The sequence below is a fragment of the Carassius gibelio genome, chromosome B22 (genome assembly GCF_023724105.1).
Source record: "Carassius gibelio isolate Cgi1373 ecotype wild population from Czech Republic chromosome B22, carGib1.2-hapl.c, whole genome shotgun sequence".
NCBI classification, from domain to species: Eukaryota; Metazoa; Chordata; class Actinopteri; order Cypriniformes; family Cyprinidae; genus Carassius; species Carassius gibelio.
In genome coordinates, this window is record NC_068417.1 from 4,849,350 (window position 1) to 4,865,052 (window position 15,703).

General features: G+C 34.8%; 1 protein-coding gene and 2 long non-coding RNA genes across 3 annotated transcripts in view; 2 read left to right on the forward strand and 1 right to left on the reverse strand.

The window, feature by feature from the left end:
* The window catches only part of LOC127987694 (uncharacterized), a 2,462,016-nt gene that overhangs the window by 389,019 nt on the left and 2,057,294 nt on the right, over positions 1-15,703 (forward strand). The gene's annotated exons all lie outside the window — the stretch shown is intronic.
* The window catches only part of LOC127987792 (uncharacterized), a 338,739-nt gene that overhangs the window by 40,287 nt on the left and 282,749 nt on the right, over positions 1-15,703 (reverse strand). The window lies entirely within an intron of this gene.
* LOC127987814 (uncharacterized) lies at positions 421-15,167 on the forward strand. Its single transcript, XR_008161430.1, has 3 exons — positions 421-1,262; positions 6,160-6,590; positions 14,224-15,167. It is a non-coding gene; the product is annotated as an uncharacterized LOC127987814 (long non-coding RNA).

Consider the following 15,703-nt stretch of genomic DNA (forward strand, 5'->3'; position numbering starts at 1 on the left):
GTGTCTGTAGCTAAAACTAACCCCCTCACTTTTGACAAAAGGTGGCGCTATAGAGTGCCTCTTCCACGCCCTCTTATGAACTTTTGCCAGTGTCTAGCTGTCACTAATACTGATATGTGTTCTGAGTTTGATGAAATTCTAAGCATGTTATATGCCTCAAAATCACCTGAGAAGTATTCCAGTTTGACATGTTGCCACGGCAACAATATTTTTAGATATCAATATCCCCCCAGCAGATTTATATCGGCTGTGTTTTAACATTATTCTGATGAAGTTTGAAGCAAATCGAGTAAAAATAAGATGCTGAATTCAAAGCATTTTGAAAATGACACACTTCCTGCTGCCAGTTGGCAATTTTTTATCCCCAATGTCTTGAGATCATGTTGACCGAGTTTGGTGGCAATCGAGTAAAAAACCTATGACAAGTATATCAAATTCCAGAGCATGCGCTTTTTACATAACTCTAAATAGCTGACTTCCTGTTGGGCGGAGCCTATGACATGCAATATGAAAGTTGTTCGGCACGATGAGATCTATATGTGTACTGAGTTTCATATTAATACGTGCAAGTATGTGTGAGCTATACATCAATATTTATGACTGTGTTCCAGGGGGCGCCGTAGAGCCCCTGTGCCACGCCCGGGTCCCAACCTCTGCAGGCTCCTAAAGGCCACAGATCCAAAGGTGTGTGCAAATTTTCAAGAGTTTTTGAGTATGTTAAGGACTCCAAAAGCCCCCACAACTTTGACGACAAATATGAATAATAAATCCTAAATAGCCAACTTCCTGTTGGGCGGAGCCTATGATATGCAATACGAAAGTTGTTTGTATTGATGAGTTCTATATGTGTACCGAGTTTCGTATGTCTACGTACAAGTATGTATGATATATGGCCCTCCATATTCCAGGGGGCGCTGTAGAGCCCCTGTGCCACGCCCGTGTATCAGTCTCTGCCCGGCCCTAATGGCCGCAGGTTCCAATGTGTGTGCCAATTTTCAAGACTTTTTAAGCATGTTAAGGGCCCCAAAAGCCCCCGTAACGTTAGAAAAAAAAAATAATAATAATAATAATAATAATAATAAAAAATAATCCTAAGGAAAACAATAGGGCTCTCGCCCTCCAGGCTTGAGCCCTAATAATAATAAATATAGCTGCAAGCAGCGATGGCGGGCTCAAGCCACCAATGCCATCGCCACCCCGGTGGCATCAGGTAAACTGTGCCCAGCGGGCACATGCATTCACAATATCCCTCTGGCAGTGAGGTTTTAAAGGATACGGCAGTTAAAGGGTTAATCCGAATCATCTAGACTTTAAAATCACATTCACAGAACAATATATATATTAGTAACACTGTACAATAAGATTTCATTTATAAACATTATGTTAACATGAACAATATTTATATAGCATTCATTCATGTCAGTTAATATTCCAAACTTAAACATGAAAACATTGTTTTATTGTGATTTTTTTCCAAGTACATTTTACCAATTCCAAACCATATAAATCTTAATAACTACCATTATTTTTTATTTAATCATTTATGAGTGCTATACAATAGTCCAGGAAAGCTGGAAGAGAAAAACTCCTTATATTCATGTGTGCAGAATTATTAGGCATGTTTTCTTTTACAGATGAAATGCGCTAAAATAGACTTTTAACTCAAACTGTAAGGTCGAAAATTATGAAATACCAATGAGAAATATCAAACACAAATGCAATACAGAAATGGATAAGTTAAGACTTGACCATTGTACAAAAAATACTGACTGGGTCATGAGGTCAGAAAAGAAGAAGAAAAAAGCAGGTCAAGAAGAACTGACAAAAAGAATTGCAAAATAATTAGGAAATAATGTGAAGATTAATTTTTAGTCAATTCTGCAAGACAGACTTTCAGGAAAGGAGGTGGAATAAAAATGAGCTCTTAAATCTTAATCCCAGATTCTGGAAGATATATTCCTCAAACCATCGGACAAGAGGAGGTGGTGCTGGTCCTTCACGAGTCACTCTAATCTGTTCATTAAGCCTATATATAAAGTCTTAATATATAGTATTTCACAATACTTCATGGTATTCTAATTAAATAATTTTTTGGAATCTTAAGTCTCTCAGAGTCCGACACCGAGTAATTCTGGAGACTCCAGGAAAGTGGCAGTTCTGTAAAATGTTGGCGCTGGAGACTAAATGCACCCTGATAGTTTCACACCTAATTCACTTAACACACACACACACACACACATTACCCACAGTGACAGTGGGACTGAGTGACATCAGATGTATGATAGTTTTTTTTTAATTTTCTATCATCCATATAGTGTTGTATAGTCATGAAACTATGGTCATGAGACCAGTCATTCTGAGGAAATATGCCTCAGAATGACTGGTCTTCTATGTGTACATTTTTTTTTTTTTAAAGTGTTTAGAAGCTGCACTTTAAAAAAATAAAAAGACATTTACTGGTTCCTTTTTTACTATTATTTCAAAAAACATCACGGCAAAACCATTCAAGCTATCCAAAATTCATTCACACCTATTCTGTAAGATTAATTCTTTAAACAGTGGTAAAAGAGGATGTGGTGCTGATCCTTCAAGAGTCACTCAAAACGTATCTGTCCATAAAGCCTATAAAGAATTATTCTTAATATACAGTTCAAAATACTTCAGCTTGTTATTCTAATTAAGTGAGGGTCATTTTATCAGTAAAATATATACAATTCATTTTTTTTTTAAAGATTTCTATAAATGATTTAAATCATACTCGTTTCTACAATAATTATTTAAAAGTAATACTATAGCTCCCTCTGGTGGCCATTATAGGTACTAAGAATTGCAAGCTTGATTTATAAGTTATGATAGTTTAAATTTTATGCTGGCTCTTGAAAGTGATAAAGCTATGAAACTTACTGTGCTTCCTTCAAATGAGGACTTCTACTTATATAAAAAATTATGAAGATTTAGAATGAAAAATTGTAAAGATATAGTAAAATAACTATTGTATTTTTTTATGTTACTTTAATAAATCTCTATGGCAACACCATTTAAGCTATCCTAAACCCATTCACAATTTAACATCTCAGTATATTGGCATCATGTTGAAAAAGGAGTATGGAGTAGTATGAGTAGGAGTATGAATTCATTTGCAGGCTTTATCATAAATCCACAATAAAATTTCTGAGTTCTGTATCAATCTGTGTTGTTGTTTGTTTATTTTTATCTTTTATTTTTCATAGGAAGATAACTTACTCTCATTTTTAATAAATGTGCTTATAAACCAAGGACAAGCTATTTATAGCTGTATTTATAAACTGCTTACTACTGACTATTAATATTGGGACAAGGCTTTATAAAGCATGAACTGACTATTTAATAATGATTGCAGTTATTATAAAGTGTTATCAATGAATTTGCTAATGTTAACAAATTAGACATTATTTTACAGTGTTATCAAATCCTTAAATGACTCATAAGCATTTGTGAAAGTTCTGCTTGTATTACAGCTTAGTATTGATCTGTGAGCTGAACAGATTTACTGTTACATCCATGAGATTATGTAAATTAAAATAAATATAATGTCACAGGATGTCATAGGTCAGTATCAAATGAGTTTGAAATTATTATTTGCAGCACAAATAAGGTTTTTTTAGGATTTTTAAAAATCCCTAAAACTGTCAGAAAAAGGTTAAGGCCTAAGCTATTTCTATGTGAGTGGCTAATTTTATTTTTGTTTTTATAATTGTAATACACAAACTATGAAATTATACAAAATGTATAAAAAGATAAATAAATAAATACGCACACATTAAAAAAGCAGCCAAGTCGAATGAGTTTCCTTTTTTATATAGATTAAAATTGAAGACAGAAGCAAGTGGTAAATGTGGTCACTTTAATATTCAAATCCAGTAGATCCAGTTTATGTTCACGTGGCTGTTTTCGTTTATAGTCGCCAAGCTATTATGTGTTTTGAAATAATCTTGTCCGTTATGTGTTCGTTCGTACGACGAAAGCCAGAATCCTGCAGCTCGAGAGATATGTTATTCTGCCAGTCGCGCTTTCAAATAGTCTTGCACACTTAAACAGGTCACAAACACCTGCATTTAGCTCTTGTTGTGTTACAATGGGTTTATTGTGTGCATTTGTGGTAATATTTTATTTAAAAAAGCTCTTAAACAAGAATAAATTCGTTTGTTTTGAGCTCGACACTGTACGCGCTGATCGGAGCGGTGATTTCAGATAGGCAGCCGCGAATATTTCATTTTCACACAAACAGTTCAAAAACATCTGAATTTAGCTCTTGGTGTGTTCTAATTGGTTGATTGTGTGATATCGCTGTAATAATTTATTTTTAAAAGCTTTAAAACAGGAATAAATTCGTTTTCTCTGAGCTCTTTACTCCAGACGCTCGTGATCACAGCGGTGATTCATCTCTCCTATTTCTCACGTATCTCTGGCCAGAAATAATTTATCCATGAGCCCTGAACCGGTAATAATCAGATATGTTGGTTTAGCTTGTCAGTGTGAATTAAATCTAAGTATTTGTTTGTATTTTTAACCGATTTAAAAGTGAAAGTAAAAGTCCGGGAATTGAACCTGTAGGGGCGCTATTTCTCTCAGACAATGGAAGTCTGAAGCACATATACTCAAACAGAGGGACAGAGTGAGATGAGATGTCTGACAGTTTTTTTAATTTTCTGTTATCCATACAGTGTTGTAAAGTCGTGAAACTATGCATATTTCCTCAGAATGACTTTTTCATCTGTATGAAAAAATTCTTTGACGTGTTTGGAAGCTGCAATTTAAAAATACAATAATGATTCCCTTTGTAAGCTCATTTAAAAAAATCACCACGGCAAAACCATTCAAGCTATCCAAAATCCATTCACAATTTAAGTTCCTATCAGAAATACTGATGTGTGTTCAGAGTTTTGTGAAATTCTAAGTATGTTATTTGCCTCAAAATCACCTGAGAAGTATTCCAGTTTGACATGTTGCCACGGCAACAATTTTTTAGATATCAATATCCCCCTTGCAGATTTATATCAGCTGTGTTTTAACATTATTCTGATGAAGTTTGAAGCAAATCGAGTAATAATAAGATGCTGAATTCAAATCATTTTGAAAATGACACACTTCCTTCTGCCAGTTGGTGGCGCTATAACTTTGACTCCTAATAGTCACATATATGCGATCGACATCATACAACGAATAATCTGATGAAGTTTGATTAAAATCAGGAAATGTATGTGGATGGTATTAGACACTTCCTGTTTCTAATTTCTCGCCATAATTTCAACGCCTCGCCACGAGCAAACCGTTCGAGATATCAAAAATCCCCTGGCAATTTTTCATCCCCAGTGTCTTGAGATCATGTTGACCGAGTTTGGCGGCAATCGAGAAAAAAACCTATGACAAGTATTTCAAATTCCAGAGCATGCGCTTTTTACATAACTCTAAATAGCTGACTTCCTGTTGGGTGGAGCCTATGACATGCAATACGAAAGTTGTTCGGCACGATGAGATCTATATGTGTACTGAGTTTCATATGAATATGTGCAAGTATGTGTGAGCTATACATCAACATTTCTGACTGTGTTCCAGGGGGCGCCGTAGAGCCCCTGTGCCACGCCCGGGTCCCAGCCTCTGCAGGCTCCTAAAGGCCACAGATTCCAAAGTGTGCGCAAATTTTCAAGAGTTTTTGAGTATGTTAAGGACCCCAAAAGCCCCCACAACTTTGACGAAAAATTTGAATACTAAACCCTAAATAGCCAACTTCCTGTTGGGCGGAGCCCATGATATGCAATACAAAAGTTGTTTGGATTGATGAGATTTATATGTGTACCGAGTTTCATACGTCTACGAGCAAGAATGTATGATATATGGCCCTCCATATTCCAGGGGGCGCTGTAGAGCCCCTGTGCCACGCCCGTGTATCAGTCTCTGCCCGGCCCTAATGGCCGCAGGTTCCAATCTGTGTGCCAATTTTCAAGACTTTTTAAGCACGTTAAGGGCCCCAAAAGCCCCCGAGACGTTGGAAAAAAATAATAAATATAGCTGCAAGCAGCGATGGCGGGCTCAAGCCACCAATGCCATCGCCACCCCGGTGGCATCAGGTAAACTGTGCCCAGCGGGCACATGCATTTACAATATCCCTCTGGCAGTGAGGTTTTAAAGGATATGGCAGTTAAAGGGTTAATCCGAATCATCTAGACTTTAAAATCACATTCACAGAACAATATATATATATAACTTTAGTAACACTTTACAATAAGATTCCATTTATAAACATTGTGTTAACATGAACAATATTTATATAGCATTCATTCATGTCAGTTAATATTCCAAACTTAAACATTAAAACATTGTTTTATTGTGATTTTTTTCCAAGCACATTTTACCAATTCCAAACCATATCAATCTTAATAACTACCATTATTTTTTATTTAATCATTTATGAGTGCTATACAATAGTCCAGGAAAGCTGGAAGAGAAAAACAGGTCAAGAAGAACTGACAAAAAGAATTGCAAAATAATTAGGAAATAATGTGAAGATTAATTTTTAGTCAATTCTGCAAGACAGACTTTCAGGAAAGGAGGTGGAATAAAAATGCTCCCTGATAGTTTCACACCTAATTCACTTAACACACACACACACATTACCCACAGTGACAGAGGGACAGAGTGACATCAGATGTATGATAGTTTTTTAATTTTCTGTCATCCATATAGTGTTGTATAGTCATGAAACTATTGTCATGAGACCAGTCATTCTGAGGAAATATGCCTCAGAATGACTTGTCTTTTATGTGTACATTTTTTTAAAGTGTTTAGAAGCTGCACTTTAAAAAAATAAAAAGACATTTACTGGTTCCTTTTTTACTATTATTTCAAAAAATCACCACGACAAAACAATCAAGCTATCCAAAATTCATTTACACCTGTTCTGTAAGATTAATTCTTTAAACAGGGGTAAAAGAGGATGTGGTGCTGAACCTTCAAGAGTCACTCAAAACGTATCTGTCCATAAAGCCTATAAAGAATTATTCTTAATATACAGTTCACAATACTTCAGCTTGTTATTCTAATTAAGTGAGGGTCATTTTATCAGTAAAATTCCTAAAATACATATTATTTTATTTGAAAGATTTCTATAAATTATTTAAATCATACTCGTTTCTCCAATAATTATTTAAAAGTAATCCTATAGCTCCCTCTGGTGGCCATTATAGGTACTAAGAATTGCAAGCTTGATTTATAAGTTATGATAGTTTTAATTTTATGCTGGCTCTTGAAAATGATAAAGCTATGAAACTTACTGTGCTTCCTTCAAATGAGGACTTCTACTTATATAAAAAATTATGAAGAGTTAGAATAAAAAATTTTAAAGATATAGTAAAATAACTATTGTATTTTTTATGTTACGTTAATAAATCTCTATGGCAACACCATTTAAGCTATCCTAAACCCATTCACAATTTAACATCTCAGTATATTGGCATCATGTTGAAAAAGGAGTATGGAGTAGTATGAGGAGGAGTATGAATTCATTTACAGGCTGATTTTATCATAAATCCACAATAAAATTTCTGAGTTCTGTATCAATCTGTGTTGTTGTTTGTTTATTTTTATCTTTTATTTTTCATAGGAAGATAACTTACTCTCCTTTTTAATAAATGTGCTTATAAACCAAGGACAAGCTATTTATAGCTGTATTTATAAACTGCTTACTACTGACTATTAATATTGGGAGAAGGCTTTATAAAGCATGAACTGACTATTTACTAATGAGTGCAGTTATTATAAAGTGTTATCAATGCATTTGCTAATGTTAACAAATTAGACATTATTTTACAGTGTTATCAAATCCTTAAATGACTCATAAGCATTTGTGAAAGTTCTGCTTGCATTACAGCTTAGTATTGATCTGTGAGCTGAACAGATTTACTGTTACATCCATGAGATTATGTAAATTCAAATAAATATAATGTCACAGGATGTCATAGGTCAGTATCAAATGAGTTTGAAATTATTATTTGCAGCACAAATAAGTTTTTTTTAGGATTTTTAAAAATCCCTAAAACTGTCAGAAAAAGGTTAAGGCCTAAGCTATTTCTATGTGAGTGGCTAAATTTATTTTTGTTTTTATAATTGTAATACACAAACTATGAAATTATACAAAATGTATAAAAAGGTAAATAAATAAATACGCACACATTAAAAAAGCAGCCAAGTCGAATGAGTTTCCTTTTTTATATAGATTAAAATTGAAGACAGAAGCAAGTGGTAAATGTGGTCACTTTAATATTCAAATCCAGTAGATCCAGTTTATGTTCACGTGGCTGTTTTCGTTTATATTCGCCAAGCTATTATGTATTTTGAAATAATCTTGTCCGTTATGTGGTCGTTCGTACGACGAAAGGCAGAATCCTGCAGCTCAAGAGATATATGTTATTCTGCCAGTCGCGCTTTCAAATAGTCTTGCACACTTAAACTGGTCACAAACACCTGCATTTACCTCTTGTTGTGTTACAGTGGGTTTATTGTGTGCATTTGTGGTAATATTTTATTTAAAAAAGCTCTTAGACAAGAATAAATTTGTTTGTTTTGAGCTCGACACTGTACGCGCTGATCGGAGGCGGTGATTTCAGATAGGCAGCCACAAATATTTCATTTTCACACAAACAGTTCAGAAACATCTGAATTTAGCTCTTGGTGTGTTCTAATTGGTTGATTGTGTGATATCGCTGTAATAATTTATTTTTAAAAGCTTTAAAACAGGAATAAATTCGTTTTTTCTGAGCTCTTTACTCCAGACGCTCGTGATCACAGCGGTGATTCATCTCTCCTATTTCTCACGTATCTCTGGCCAGAAATAATTTATCCATGAGCCCTGAACCGGTAATAATCAGATATGTTGGTTTAGCTTGTCAGTGTGAATTAAATCTAAGTATTTATTTGTATTTTTAACCGATTTAAACGTGAAAGTAAAAGTTCGGGAATTGAACCTGTAGGGGCGCAATTTCTCTCAGACAATGGAAGTCTGAAGCACATATACTAAAACAGAGGGACAGAGTGAGATGAGATGTCTGACAGTTTTTAAATTTTCTGTTATCCATACAGTGTTGTAAAGTCGTTAAACTATTCATATTTCCTCAGAATGACTTTTTCATCTGTATGAAAAAATTCTTTGACGTGTTTGGAAGCTGCAATTTAAAAATACAATAATGATTCCCTTTGTAAGGTCATTTAAAAAAATCACCACGGCAAAACCATTCAAGCTATCCAAAATCCATTCACAATTTAAGTTCCTATTAGAAATACTGATGTGTGTTCAGAGTTTTGTGAAATTCTAAGTATGTTATTTGCCTCAAAATCACCTGAGAAGTATTCCAGTTTGACATGTTGCCACGCCAACAATTTTTTAGATATCAATATCCCCCTTGCAGATTTATATCGGCTGTGTTTTAACATTATTCTGATGAAGTTTGAAGCAAATCGAGTAATAATAAGATGCTGAATTCAAATCATTTTGAAAATGACACACTTCCTTCTGCCAGTTGGTGGTGCTATAACTTTGACTCCTAATAGTCACATATATGCGATCGACATCATACAACGAATAATCTGATGAAGTTTGATTAAAATCAGGAAATGTATGTGGACGGTATTAGACACTTCCTGTTTCTCATTTCTCGCCATAATTTCAACGCCTCGCCACGAGCAAACCGTTTGAGATATCAAAAATCCCCTGGCAATTTTTCATCCCCAGTGTCTTGAGATCATGTTGACCAAGTTTGGCGGCGATCGAGAAAAAAACCTATGACAAGTATTTCAAATTCCAGAGCATGCGCTTTTTACATAACTCTAAATAGCTGACTTCCTGTTGGGTGGAGCCTATGACATGCAATACGAAAGTTGTTCGGCACGATGAGATCTATATGTGTACTGAGTTTCATATGAATATGTGCAAGTATGTGTGAGCTATACATCAACATTTCTGACTGTGTTCCAGGGGGCGCCGTAGAGCCCCTGTGCCACGCCCGGGTCCCAGCCTCTGCAGGCTCCTAAAGGCCACAGATTCCAAAGTGTGCGCAAATTTTCAAGAGTTTTTGAGTATGTTAAGGACCCCAAAAGCCCCCACAACTTTGACGAAAAATTTGAATACTAAACCCTAAATAGCCAACTTCCTGTTGGGCGGAGCCTATGATATGCAATACAAAAGTTGTTTGGATTGATGAGATTTATATGTGTACCGAGTTTCATACGTCTACGAGCAAGAATGTATGATATATGGCCCTCCATATTCCAGGGGGCGCTGTAGAGCCCCTGTGCCACGCCCGTGTATCAGTCTCTGCCCGGCCCTAATGGCCGCAGGTTCCAATCTGTGTGCCAATTTTCAAGACTTTTTAAGCATGTTAAGGGCCCCAAAAGCCCCCGAAACCTTGAAGAAAAATAATAATAAATATAGCTGCAAGCAGCGATGGCGGGCTCAAGCCACCAATGCCATCGCCACCCCGGTGGCATCAGGTAAACTGTGCCCAGCGGGCACATGCATTCACAATATCCCTCTGGCAGTGAGGTTTTAAAGGGTATGGCGGTTAAAGGGTTAATCCGAATCATCTAGACTTTAAAATCACATTCACTGACTTCACTGACTATATATATATATATATATATATATATTTAGTAACACTTTACAATAAGATTTCATTTATAAACATTATGTTAACATGAACAATATTTATATAGCATTCATTCATGTCATTTAATATTCCAAACTTAAACATTAAAACATTGTTTTATTGTGATTTTTTTCCCAAGCACATTTTACCAATTCCAAGCCATATCAATCTTAATAACTACCATTATTTTTTATTTAATCATTTATGAGTGCTATACAATAGTCCAGGAAAGCTGGAAGAGAAAAACTCCTTATATTCATGTGCAGAATCATTAGGCATGTTTTCTTTTACAGATGAAATGCGCTAAAAAAGAGTTTTAACTCAAACGTTTTTAACTCAAAGTCGAAAATTATGAAATACCCATGAGAAATATCAAACACAAATGCAATACAGAAATGGATAAGTTAAGATTTGACCATTGTACAAAAATGCTGACTGGGTCATGAGGTCAGAAAAGAAGAAGAAAAAAAAAAAAACAGGTCAAGAAGAACTGACAAAAATAATTGCAAAATAATTAGGAATTAAGGTGAAGATTAATTTTTAGTAAATTCTGCAAGACAGACTTTCAGGAAAGGAGGTGGAATAAAAATGAGCTCCTAAATCTTAATCCCGGATTCTGGAAGATATATTCCTCAAACCATCGGACAAGAGGAGGTTGTGTGTCCTTCACGAGTCACTCTAATCTGTTCATAAAGCCTATATATAAAGTCTTAATATGTAGTATTTCACAATACTTCATGGTATTCTAATTAAATCATTTTTTGGAATCTTTGATTTCTCAGAACCTGACACATTGTAATTCTGAGACTCCAGGAAAGTGGCAGTTCTGTAAAATGTTGGCACTGGAGACTAAATGCTCCCTGATAGTTTCACAACTAATTCACTTAACACACACACACACACACACACACACATTACCCACAGTGACAGAGGGACAGAGTGACATCAGATGTATGATAGTTTTTTAATTTTCTATCATCCATATAGTGTTGTATAGTCATGAAACTATGCATATTTCCTCAGAATGACTTGTCTTCTATGTGTAAATTTTTTTTAAGTGTTTAGAAGCTGCACTTAAAAAAAAAAAAGACATTTACTGGTTACTTTTTTACTAATATTTTAAAAAATCACCACGACAAAACCATCCAAGCTATCCAAAACCCATTCACAATTTAAGTTCCTCAATGTTTTTTCAACATGTAGACCAAGTTTGGTGTGTATAGTGTTACTCTCCTCTGAGCAGTATGCATTAATTCACAGCTAAATGTAAAAAATAATCCACATTCAAATCAAAATAGCCGACTTCCTGTTGGTCGTAGCTGATGACTGTGAATTAGAAAGTTGTCCGTCTTGATAAGAACAATTTTTGTACTGAGTTTGGTGTCTGTAGCTAAAACTAACCCCCCCACTTTTGACAAAAGGTGGCGCTATAGAGTGCCTATTCCACGCCCTCTTATGAACTTTTGCCAGTGTCTAGCTGTCACTAATACTGATATGTGTTCTGAGTTTGATGAAATTCTAAGCATGTTATATGCCTCAAAATCACCTGAGAAGTATTCCAGTTTGACATGTTGCCACGGCAACAATTTTTTAGATATCAATATCCCCCTTGCAGATTTATATCAGCTGTGTTTTAACATTATTCTGATGAAGTTTGAAGCAAATCGAGTAATAATAAGATGCTGAATTCAAATCATTTTGAAAATGACACACTTCCTTCTGCCAGTTGGTGGCGCTATAACTTTGACTCCTAATAGTCACATATATGCGATCGACATCATACAACGAATAATCTGATGAAGTTTGATTAAAATCAGGAAATGTATGTGGATGGTATTAGACACTTCCTGTTTCTAATTTCTCGCCATAATTTCAACGCCTCGCCACGAGCAAACCGTTCGAGATATCAAAAATCCCCTGGCAATTTTTCATCCCCAGTGTCTTGAGATCATGTTGACCGAGTTTGGCGGCAATCGAGAAAAAAACCTATGACAAGTATTTCAAATTCCAGAGCATGCGCTTTTTACATAACTCTAAATAGCTGACTTCCTGTTGGGTGGAGCCTATGACATGCAATACGAAAGTTGTTCGGCACGATGAGATCTATATGTGTACTGAGTTTCATATGAATATGTGCAAGTATGTGTGAGCTATACATCAACATTTCTGACTGTGTTCCAGGGGGCGCCGTAGAGCCCCTGTGCCACGCCCGGGTCCCAGCCTCTGCAGGCTCCTAAAGGCCACAGATTCCAAAGTGTGCGCAAATTTTCAAGAGTTTTTGAGTATGTTAAGGACCCCAAAAGCCCCCACAACTTTGACGAAAAATTTGAATACTAAACCCTAAATAGCCAACTTCCTGTTGGGCGGAGCCTATGATATGCAATACAAAAGTTGTTTGGATTGATGAGATTTATATGTGTACCGAGTTTCATTCGTCTACGAGCAAGAATGTATGATATATGGCCCTCCATATTCCAGGGGGCGCTGTAGAGCCCCTGTGCCACGCCCGTGTATCAGTCTCTGCCCGGCCCTAATGGCCGCAGGTTCCAATCTGTGTGCCAATTTTCAAGACTTTTTAAGCACGTTAAGGGCCCCAAAAGCCCCCGAGACGTTGGAAAAAAATAATAATAATAATAATAATAATAATAATAATAAAAAATAATCCTAAGGAAAACAATAGGCCTCTCGCCCTTTGGGCTTGAGCCCTAATAATAATAAATATAGCTGCAAGCAGCGATGGCGGGCTCAAGCCACCAATGCCATCACCACCCCGGTGGCATCAGGTAAACTGTGTCCAGCGGGCACATGCATTCACAATATCCCTCTGGCAGTGAGGTTTTAAAGGATATGGCGGTTAAAGGGTTAATCCGAATCATCTAGACTTTAAAATCACATTCACAGAACAATATATATATATATATATATATATATATATATATATATATATATATATATATATATATATATATATATATATATATATATATACATATATATATTTAGTAACACTTTACAATAAGATTTCATTTATAAACATTATGTTAACATGAACAATATTTATATAGCATTCATTCATGTCAGTTAATATTCCAAACTTAAACATTAAAACATTGTTTTATTGTGATTTTTTTCCAAGCACATTTTACCAATTCCAAACCATATCAATCTTAATAACTACCATTATTTTTTATTTAATCATTTATGATTAAAAGAAAAACTCCTTATATTCATGTGTGCAGAATCATTAGGCATGTTTTCTTTTACAGATGAAATGCGCTAAAAAAGAGTTTTAACTCAAACTGTTTTAACTCAAAGTCGAAAATTATGAAATACCCATGAGAAATATCAAACACAAATGCAATACAGAAATGGATAAGTTAAGACTTGACCATTGTACAAAAATGCTGACTGGGTCATGAGGTTAGAAAAGAAGAAGAAAAAAAAAACAGGTCCAGAAGAACTGACAAAAATAATTGCAAAATAATTAGGAATTAATGTGAAGATTAATTTTTAGTCAATTCTGCAAGACAGACTTTCAGGAAAGGAGGTGGAATAAAAATGAGCTCCTAAATCTTAATCCCGGATTCTGGAAGATATATTCCTCAAACCATCGGACAAGAGGAGGTGGTGCTGGTCCTTCACAAGTCACTCTAATCTGTTCATAAAGCCTATATATAAAGTCTTAATATATAGTATTTCACAATACTTCATGGTATTCTAATTAAATCATTTTTTGGAATCTTTGATCTTTCAGAACCTGACACATTGTAATTCTGAGACTCCAGGAAAGTGGCAGTTCTGTAAAATGTTGGCACTGGAGACTAAATGCTCCCTGATAGTTTCACACCTAATTCACTTAACACACACACAAACACACACACACACACACATTACCCACAGTGACAGAGGGACAGAGTGACATCAGATCTATGATAGTTTTTTAATTTTCTATTATCCATATAGTGTTGTATAGTCATGAAACTATGCATATTTCCTAAGAATGACTTGTCTTCTATGTGTACATTTTTTTGAAGTGTTTAGAAGCTGCACTTAAAAAAATAAAAGACATTTACTGGTTACTTTTTTACTGTTATTTCAAAAAATCACCACGACAAAACCATTCAAGCTATCCAAAATTCATTCGCACCTGTACTGTAAGATACATTCTTTAAACAGTGGTAAAAGAGGATGTGGTGCTGATCCTTCAAGAGTCACTCAAAACTTATCTGTCCATAAAGAATTATTCTTAATATACAGTTCACAATACTTCAGCTTGTTATTCTAATAAAGTGAGGGTCATTTTATCAGTAAAATACATAAAATTCATATTATTTTTCTTTGAAAGATTTCTATAAATGATTTAAATCATACTTGTTTCTACAATAATTATTTAAAAGTGATCATATAGCTCCATCTGGTGGCCATTATTGGTACTAAGAATTGCAAGCTTGATTTATATGTTATGATAGTTTTAATTTTATGCTGGCTCTTGAAAATGATAAAGCTATGAAACTTACTGTGCATCCTTCAAATGATGACTTCTAGGTATATAAAAATTTATGAAGAGTTGGAATTAAAAATTTTAAAGATATAGTAAAATAACTATGGTATTTTTTTATGTTACTTTAATAAATCTCTATGGCCACACCATTTAAGGTATCCTAAACCCATTCGCAATTTAACATCTTCAGTATATGGCTTCATGTTAAAAAAGTTTGGTGTGAACTACTTGTGTCTTCTTGGAGGAGAATGAATTCATTTACAGGCTGAGTTTATCATAAATCCACAATAACATTTCTGAGTTCTGTATCAATCAGTGTTGTTGTTTGTTTATTTTTATTTTTTTTTATTTTGCATAGGAAGATAACTGACCCTTTACTCTCCTTTTTAATAAATGAGCTATTTATAGCTGTATTTATAAACTGCTTACTACTGACTATTAATATTGGGACAAGGCTTTATGAAGCATGAACTGACTATTTACTAATGAGTGCAGTTATTATAAAGTGTTATCAATGCATTTGCTA